The sequence below is a fragment of the Drosophila obscura genome, unplaced genomic scaffold (genome assembly GCF_018151105.1).
Source record: "Drosophila obscura isolate BZ-5 IFL unplaced genomic scaffold, ASM1815110v1 contig_21, whole genome shotgun sequence".
In the NCBI taxonomy this organism is placed as follows: Eukaryota; Metazoa; Arthropoda; class Insecta; order Diptera; family Drosophilidae; genus Drosophila; species Drosophila obscura.
Window position 1 is genome coordinate 21,947 of NW_024542801.1, and position 8,634 is coordinate 30,580.

Sequence of the window (8,634 nt, forward strand, 5' to 3'; positions counted from 1 at the left end):
TGTTTATAATAAGGCTGGGGTGGCCTGGCTTCCAACTTAAATGATATCAACAATTGTTTATAATAAGGCTGGGGTGGCCTGACTTCCAATTAGGAAAACCGAAGATTGTTTACAGCACACTATGGGAAGCCAAAGATTGTTTATGACCTACTATGGGAAGCCAAAGATTGTTTATAAATTGAACAATATTCTTATGAGAACGGGTACGTTAACTAACATGTGTGTAAATAGACAGCCGCGCATATTCTCAATTGAGAGAGAACTTGCCTGAGTGGGCAGAGAACTCTCAAGTGGAAACAGAGAGATAGAGAGAAAGACTCAAAGACATATCGGCGGTTTTTTTTTCATTCCTTCCACAGGAATTTTTAGAGTCAAAACATTTGCGTGTCACCCCTCCCATACATAAATAAACGGCTGATTTTAACAGCTGCATGTAAAGGCTAAAGCGGGCCATCCACGATAGAATTTGTTCGGAAAACATGTTGGGTTCGAATCGTTGGTGGTGTTTAGCGTTCGGGTCGTAATTTCGAGTTCGATGTTGTGTTCGAAGAGAATAGAAATTATTCCATCTTCGTTGTGTTCGTGCCAACATGTTCGTCAATGGATGGACATTTTGGCACGAAACATTATTGTAAACATTTTTGCTTGAGTGAACACCTTCAATTAAAATGTCAAAACAATTTTTGCAAGAATTTATACATTGCCTGCATTGCCTTTTTTCCCCAAACATATATGTATTGCCATTAAGGCAATTACTGTCTCGGTGTCCTCTGACATGTTTACTCGTTGATAATTTAAAGAAAATGATGTTTGCGAGAAATGTTCGCACTCGTTGGTGGGCAAATGAAGTTCATAATATACAACATGTTTTCCAACAAATTCCATCGTGGATGGCCTGCTTAAATGAAAGATCGGCAATATCTTAAATATATATTTTAATACTAACATAAATATGTAAATATACATGTAGGTGTAGTCGTACGTGCATATGCATATAAATTTATGAAATTGCCAACAAATTGTTGACCAATTGCTTGGGTGGAAGGAGACGATGCTCTATCTCTCTCTCCCTCTCGTTGGTCGCGCTGTTGGCAAAAGGGCCTGATTGCGGAAGGGGAAAGAGAGAAGAGACAGAGAGCCCGCCAGAGCCAGCCGCTCGTGTTTTAGATTTCGCTTTTGTTTTAACGGACAATTCTCATTTTTATCAGGGGGATGTTTAGATGACAACCTGCATTCGTGGTCCCCCTCCACCTGAAAATATAACGGCTGATTTAAAGAGCAGCATGTATGTAGGACAGCGATGCCCAAAGTCAGCTTACGGCAGGGCACTCACCAATACTCCCAAACAAAAACACAAATACGAATAAGGGAACAGTGAAAGCTCGAAGAAAAGACAACAACAAAATCATAACAATAGTCGGGTAACACCAATCAGAGAAGAGACAAAACCGGTTTTTGCTGGACTGATCACATACACACAAAGTTGTTTGCATGTGTTGGGCTTTCGGTATGCTCCCTGTAGTACTGGCGGTGGCGATTGACCCTGTCGAACTACCTACTTCGCTGGTCCGTACATGGGTACCCACCGAAGTAACCCTATGGTAGGCGAACGCCGAACCACTCAAAGAGTAGAAAATAATTTTACTCTGTATACTTTACAATCCACCGCGTACCACCCAGCGAACTAGTTCGATGGGCTGCAACGTCTCACCAGTAGACAAAAGAAGAGAAAAAAACGAAACAAAAAAAAAAAGAAGGTAAAAATGAAGCTGCGGTTTTTGACATTGCATTGCTGGAATGTTCTATTGCTTTCGGCTGCACTTGTTTAGACGCGCTTATGAGTTTTTAGTGAAAAAAAGTGAAAAAGTGAATAAGTATCAATTTAATTATATAAACAAAGGTAAGACAAAGCAACCTAAGTTAAATATGTACAGCAATCGGCATTTACGTAGACTAAGGAAGGAAACTAGAGATAAATATGCTAAAAAACTAAAACTTGTGAGGGCAGAGACAGAGTCGTCCAGTGGAATAGAAAAAAAAAGGACAGCGAAACCAATAATGTAGAGGAATTGCAAATCGGAGAAATTGAAAATGAAATGGAAGTGATAAATACGGAAAGTGAGAATAAAGTGAACTTAAGTGAGGACTTAAAATGTTGGTTTTTGAAGCATAGGCCAACGAGAGAATGCGCTATAGACCTAGTTCGTGTATTAAAAATAAATAATTTGGAAGTTGCGCCATTTTATAAATACACTGCGAAAAAAAAACCTGATATAGTTAAATTTACGGTGGCCTTTATTTACATATTGAATTAAAAAATCAACTGACTAAACTGGGCTCATTAAATTTACAAGAAAATTTGTATTTTGATGTTAACATAGATGGTCTTCCGCTTTATAAAAGCTCCAATGCACAACTTTGGCCTATCCTCAGTGGTACTCCTGGACATACTCTTCACTGATGTTCAAAGACCCAAGTAGGAGAAAGATAAATGGCACATTAACATATAAAATTGAATGCGGAGATTTAATAACGATGACACGTTTAAAATCAGAAAGTACCCTACACATCATGCCCAAAAATACTTGACAAAGCAGTCCGCATTTGAAAAATTAAACATCAGAATGGTTACCCAAATTCCCTTGGACTGCATGCATTTAATTGATTTGGGAGTCATGCGCAAATTTCTTGTAAGGTTGGTGACCAATAAAATTTGTAATAAAATTGCAAAACCCAACTTATTAAATATATCAGAAAAACTTATTTCCTTACGTAAAAATATACCCAGAGAGTTTGCAAGGAAGCCCAGAGCTTTAAATGAACTATTAAAGTGGAAAGCTACAGAATTTCGACAATTCTTACTATACACAGGAATTTTTGTTTTAAAAAGTGAACTCACTGAAGATCAATATTATGTTTTCCTTCTTTTACATTGTGCCTATAGGCTGCTGTGCTTCCCAAAGCTACGAGAATCAAATATAGACACCTCCCAGCACATTTTAAATGATTTTGTAGAAAAATTTCCCCTTATTTTTGGTGAGAGTAGTGTATCGTACAATATTCACAGTTTATTGCATGTAAAAGAAACTATCAAACAAGTGGGAGATCCAGTAGAGGGCTCCTCATACGCTTTCGAAAACTATTTACAGCTGTTGAAGAGATACGTCAGAAAGCCATCAAGTATATTTGAACAAATATATAGAAAAATAGACGAAGAAAGTTTCACGATTTCCTCACTTGACTCGGAACCTACAATTGAAAAAAAAGTAATACTATTTAAGGGATGCGTTTTAACAGAAAAGACACCTAACAACTACTGCTATATAGAAGGAAGTATACCTGTAGCTATTGTATCAATTTCAGACGATTTTGATAGATCCATTATAGGACGATGACTGACAAATCTAAGGAGCTATTATGCTGAGCCCATGCCTTCATCCAGCCTAGGAATCTATTTAACGGACACAGAACCTTCTTCTACGGAAGAAATATTTTCATTAAGACAAATTGAATACAAGGCTATCGTTATTCCATATTTAAGTGATCTAATAGTAATGCCAATGCTACATCACGTACAAAATTAAGTTGCTTTGTTTTATCCTATAGACATTGAACTGTAAAACTCTACTACAATTTAAAAAGGAGGTTTTTAGTCCGTAGGCACGCAAAGCCCTCGTGCTAAGCGTGAATCGGACATGCCCCAAACGACGGCGTGGGAGGCATCTCTGAAGATTTTTGTTGAGCTACTGAGCTTCTTCAGTAGCGTTGTATTGCGATATTATTAAAAAGGCGATGATTGTTCAATATATATATTCACAGTTTATTGTGGTGAAGTAAATAAGCGATACAGAGTCGAAAGGATAGTTAGCTGGATTCAAGACGGGGTCAGATTGCAGACGCCGGGGTCGGTTCAAGACGGTGTCGGATTGAATAGCTCGATTCCAAGACGATGCGCAGTGATTGCAAGATCAAGACTAATTCAAAGGGCAGGCGGGCCGAAGAGAGCGACAGATCGAGAGAGTGATAGCGAAAGGCAGTGTGGGATGAAGAGGCGAAAGAGATTGTTCCTGACGTTTGTAGGTAAATGACAATTTAGACAAAAAACGAACAATAATGAGGATTTACTCTACTGCCCCCACTGGCTATAATCTATGCAATTAAATCTTTAGAGTTTACTAAATCCTTATTAATTCCTTATTAAATTTTAGCAGAAAATAAATTGAAAATATGCCGGAAAGTCCTTTGAGAAAAATTAAGCATCGTGTTTTCTTTTCAAGCGGTAAGTGTTAAAATATACTTCCAAATAATTGTAGTACCCCAAAATTGTTACAATTTTCATTTTAGAGAACAAGTCCAATTGCAACTGTGGTGATCTGACTGCTTCTATGGAGCGCTTTGAGGCATCGGTCACAGCTTCTATGGAGCGCCTTGAGGCATCTGTCACAGCTTCTATGGAGCGCCTTGAGGCATAATTTACAGCTACTGTGGAGCGCTTTGAGGAATCCATGGGTGGCTTTTCTGCTGATGTGTGCTCTTTACGGGGTATGATTTGTATGAAAAAATATTTTAATTGAATTAATCTGTATATTTGTTTTTAGCTGACCATAATATAACTCAAGGGCAAATGCAAGTGTTGGTCGAAGCCGTCGCAGAGCAAGCCGGCACCCTAAAAGGCCTGGTGAGGCAGCATGGACAGGGAAAACAATGTTACAATCTTTCCCGGTACCATCTGTCCAGGGACTGGTACAGATGGACAAAGATATAAACAGCACAAACAGAGATTTATACGTAAGTATCATGTAAAACAAAATTTTGTTTATTCTAATTGAATTTTTACAGATTGAAGCAAAAAAAAAACTATTATCCTGCCGAACGGTATTTTAAAGAATTGTAAAAATATTCTTTCTAATTCCGTTGTGTTAGCCTATAACGTAAATGGAGTCCAAGGCAAGTCGGCGCTGAAAAATCATACGAATTTTTATGGAGTGTTGCTTGGTATGCATATCTGTTTGTCCTTCTAATTTAAATTTTCCTGCCTATTAATATGTATTTGAATTTTATATTTATAGATGCTATAGCTGTAGATGCAGGGACTGGATCAGCAGAAATACAGCTAAGAAAAGCTCTTCAACTGCAAAAAAAAAAAAGACATTTCAAAAATGCAAAGCCAACGGCAACAACTAAAAGTACTGAAATTTAAAAACAAAGAAATTAAAAAAATTAAAATTTTGAAATTGTTAACTGCACGAGTTTTTATAATTTTGGGTATGGGTACCCATTTCACTACCCCTTAGATGGGTACCCATTTCTACCTACCAGATGAGTACCCATCACTACCTACCAGATGAGTACCCATTTCACTACCTCCAGATGGACCCATTTCATCCCTTAGATGGGTACCCAAATCACTACCCTCAGATGGGTACCCATTTCACTAGTTGGTGGAAACGATGTGGCGTCACTGGTCCCCATGCCCTAGGCTTTTGCGGAAGTAAAGGTGGAAATGAAGAATAGCATTGTTTAGGGTTTGTCCAGTTGGTAGTGGTGGTCTGTTAGGGACGGGTCATATCACCACCTCCGAACTAGTGCCCAGTACTACAGGGCTGGTACACAGAACAAACTGTGTATGCATACAAGAATTCGTTTCCTATGCTGAGGGCAAAACCTACTGCCAGAAGCAGTCACCCTCATGAAAAAATTCATATGAAAAATTGTTCGACGTCGACTTCGCTGCCGTTGACGACGTCGACGTCAGCAGAGAATTTTTCCAAGCTCCACTGCTCCTAACCGAAACGGATGTGTAAGAAAGAGAAGCAGATATCCATAGATTTCCCTCTCCCTCTTACTCACTCTTCTACTCTCGCCCCTTCTCACTCTTTGTTCTCACTGTTCCATTATGCCAGAGTCAAAAGCATATTTTTCGTGAAAAAGAAGTACCGAAAAATATTTAATGGCGCACCTACTTTTTTATACTCTTAAACTTTGAGCGCAATTATTTACTTCAATTATTTATATCAATAGCCTTATTATTATTATTTGGTAGCCTAATAAAAAGTACATTGTTATTAAAGTCTATTATATAATAATAGTAGCGATATCATTTAAGCAAACTAATTTTATATATAGGTACTACCATAATTTAATTTTATTGTTACCATGATTATATAATAGACTTATATAACTATGTAAAAATTAGTTTACTAAATTCTATTTATTTATTTCCATATTATTTCGCTGGTCAAGGACAAAAGTAACTTATAGTCGGATATGTATCACAATCGAAAGGGTACGCGTCAAAAAGGAGATGAAAATGACACGCGTCAAGAGGAGATGAAACAAAAGAAACAGTAGCAAAGCGGTAAGGAAAGACAATTAGTTTTTCGTTGCGTCTGGCTGGGGTGTTTTGTTTCCGTCTGAGTTTCAAAAAAAGTGTTTTATTTCCAGGTTTTACGATTAACTAATTCAGGTAAGTGAACTAAGTGATAACAGTGCGCTTTAAGTTTAAGTGTTACTTGGTTTTTAATAAAATCTAAAATGCAGAAAGCAGAATGCAACACAATATACGTCTAGAACATTCTAAAATGTGTTCGGCGAGTGCGTCGCACAAAGGAGCCTCAGCGGAAGGGGGGTGACAAAAGTCAAAGAATTTTATGAGCGCTTTGGATAAAATGAATAAACTCATTTATATTTTCCAGAGCTTTCGAAAATGTAATTTTCAAAATATTCGGTATTCATGTTTAAGAGATATGAGCAATCAAAGTTGAAAATTTTTTCCGTTTCATAGAAAGTTCTAGAGAAAAATTTTGACTTGTAACTTTTAGGGGTTGCTACCACGAATAGAAAATACAATATTTTGTTATATATAATTTTAAAATTCGTCGCTTTTTTTTAAGTAATATTGAAACTTAGATACTAGGTCATTTTAATAATAATAATAAGCTGAGGTTAATATATTTGGTTATGCAATCTATTTGCTGGCAAAAATTGATTAATAAAAAAAAAAAATTTTCAATTTTCTTGATTTAAACTTTTTAGTCTCGGTAGCAACCTCTAAACATTTTTTTAAAATAAAAATAAAAACATTAATATAATAATTTAACCCAAGATAAAAAAATTAAAGGTTTTTCCGTTTAAATTAAAAAAAAACATTGGCTCAACCTAATACCCTATTTTGCCTGTTTTTCGTTTGTCTTTTCCTAGTGAAACCCAAGTAACTGAAGTAACTTTAAACTTATTTATATTATTTAATATTAAAAAATTCATTTTTTAATTTACAGGTTTCGATAGAAATATTTATATAGGCAAAAGTACCAAAATGGTTGGTCCTCGTCAGATTCGTAGACTAGTTAAAAGGGAAAGGTATCAACTAGGGGAAAGGTTGAGGTCAGTCGAAGGCAGTCAGAATAGTGTAATAATAATTAATTAATTCATTATAAAATAATTCATTAATATATATATTTTCATATTTCAGAAGAGATGCAGCTCCTCCGGGACCAGAACCGTCTATTGATGGAAAATGTTATGGCGGATAAACTAGCCGAAGTTGCTGCTCTCGTTAAAGTCCAGGTGAAGGCAGAGCAGGTGGTCCCAGGGAGCATATCGTTCCCAGTGAAATCAGAGGAGGAGCTCGATATGTTCGAGGAGCACATGACCCCTCAGCTAAAAGATGTTTACGTAAGTACGGAACAAGGAGGGAAGCTACATGCGCCATACAAATTACAATATTATTTATCTTAAACGATTTAAAGCTATTTACATGATTTTGAATATATTTACAGATCAAACAAGTTTGGAAGCTGCTAGAAAAGGACTGAAAAACTACAACCTCGACGGGACTTGCGGTAAAAAAAAAGGTTTCAGATCCCGGGCTGGGCTCTATTCGGTTCTAACGGGTAAGACGAAATAAAAGTTAAGAATGTCTAACAATTCATTAATTCGTTTTAATAAAAAGAAATAAAACGTATTTAAAATATAAAAATTATTATTTTTTTTTAATTTCAGGAGTGTTGTGTGTGTGTTTTGGTATGCATACGGTACATAAACCGTCTAAAATTTGTCGTCGCAACTAGAACTTGAACCAGTTGGACTGCGAGAGGGTTTCCTGTCGAGCAAATGAGGGTCTGAAGACACGGCGACAGCCTCTGTTGATTGCAGTTGTAGAGAATGAGTGAACAGGCAGTGATGGTACTGTTTCTGATACTGATTTTATTCAACAAACTTAATTTCTATTTATAGGTAACAAAAAGGTACAGAAAGTGCTGAGTCTAGTAAGAATATGGTAAAAGGGAATTGGAATTAATATTGAATTAATTTGGATTTAATATGATATTGTGTTATTGGGCAATTGTGATAGTCAGCAATTGCACCAGTGTTTTTGCCCTCTGACGAGCGATCGCATCGTTGGCAGAAATTGCTGCAGAAGCGGTTATTGTTGACTCAGCTACAATGCCTTGTCGTTTGTTATTATGTCTCCCGTTACATGGGTCGACCTGACTTATTCGATAAGTGTATATTATGTAATATTAATTACTGCATAAATATGCGACTGAACAAGGAGCCTTGCGGATGCATAATCCGATCGAGTCGGCGGATAGTGCCATCAGGAAGGCCGTTTTAAATATAAAAAAATAATAT

The 8,634-nt window shown here is 36.7% G+C and overlaps 1 long non-coding RNA gene across 1 annotated transcript; it reads left to right on the forward strand.

Moving 5' to 3' along the window:
- The first annotated feature begins 4,202 nt into the window (after positions 1-4,202).
- Positions 4,203-4,782, forward strand: LOC111078345. Its single transcript, XR_002608253.2, has 3 exons — positions 4,203-4,279; positions 4,345-4,542; positions 4,599-4,782. It is a non-coding gene; the product is annotated as an uncharacterized LOC111078345 (long non-coding RNA).
- The last annotated feature ends 3,852 nt before the right edge of the window (positions 4,783-8,634 follow it).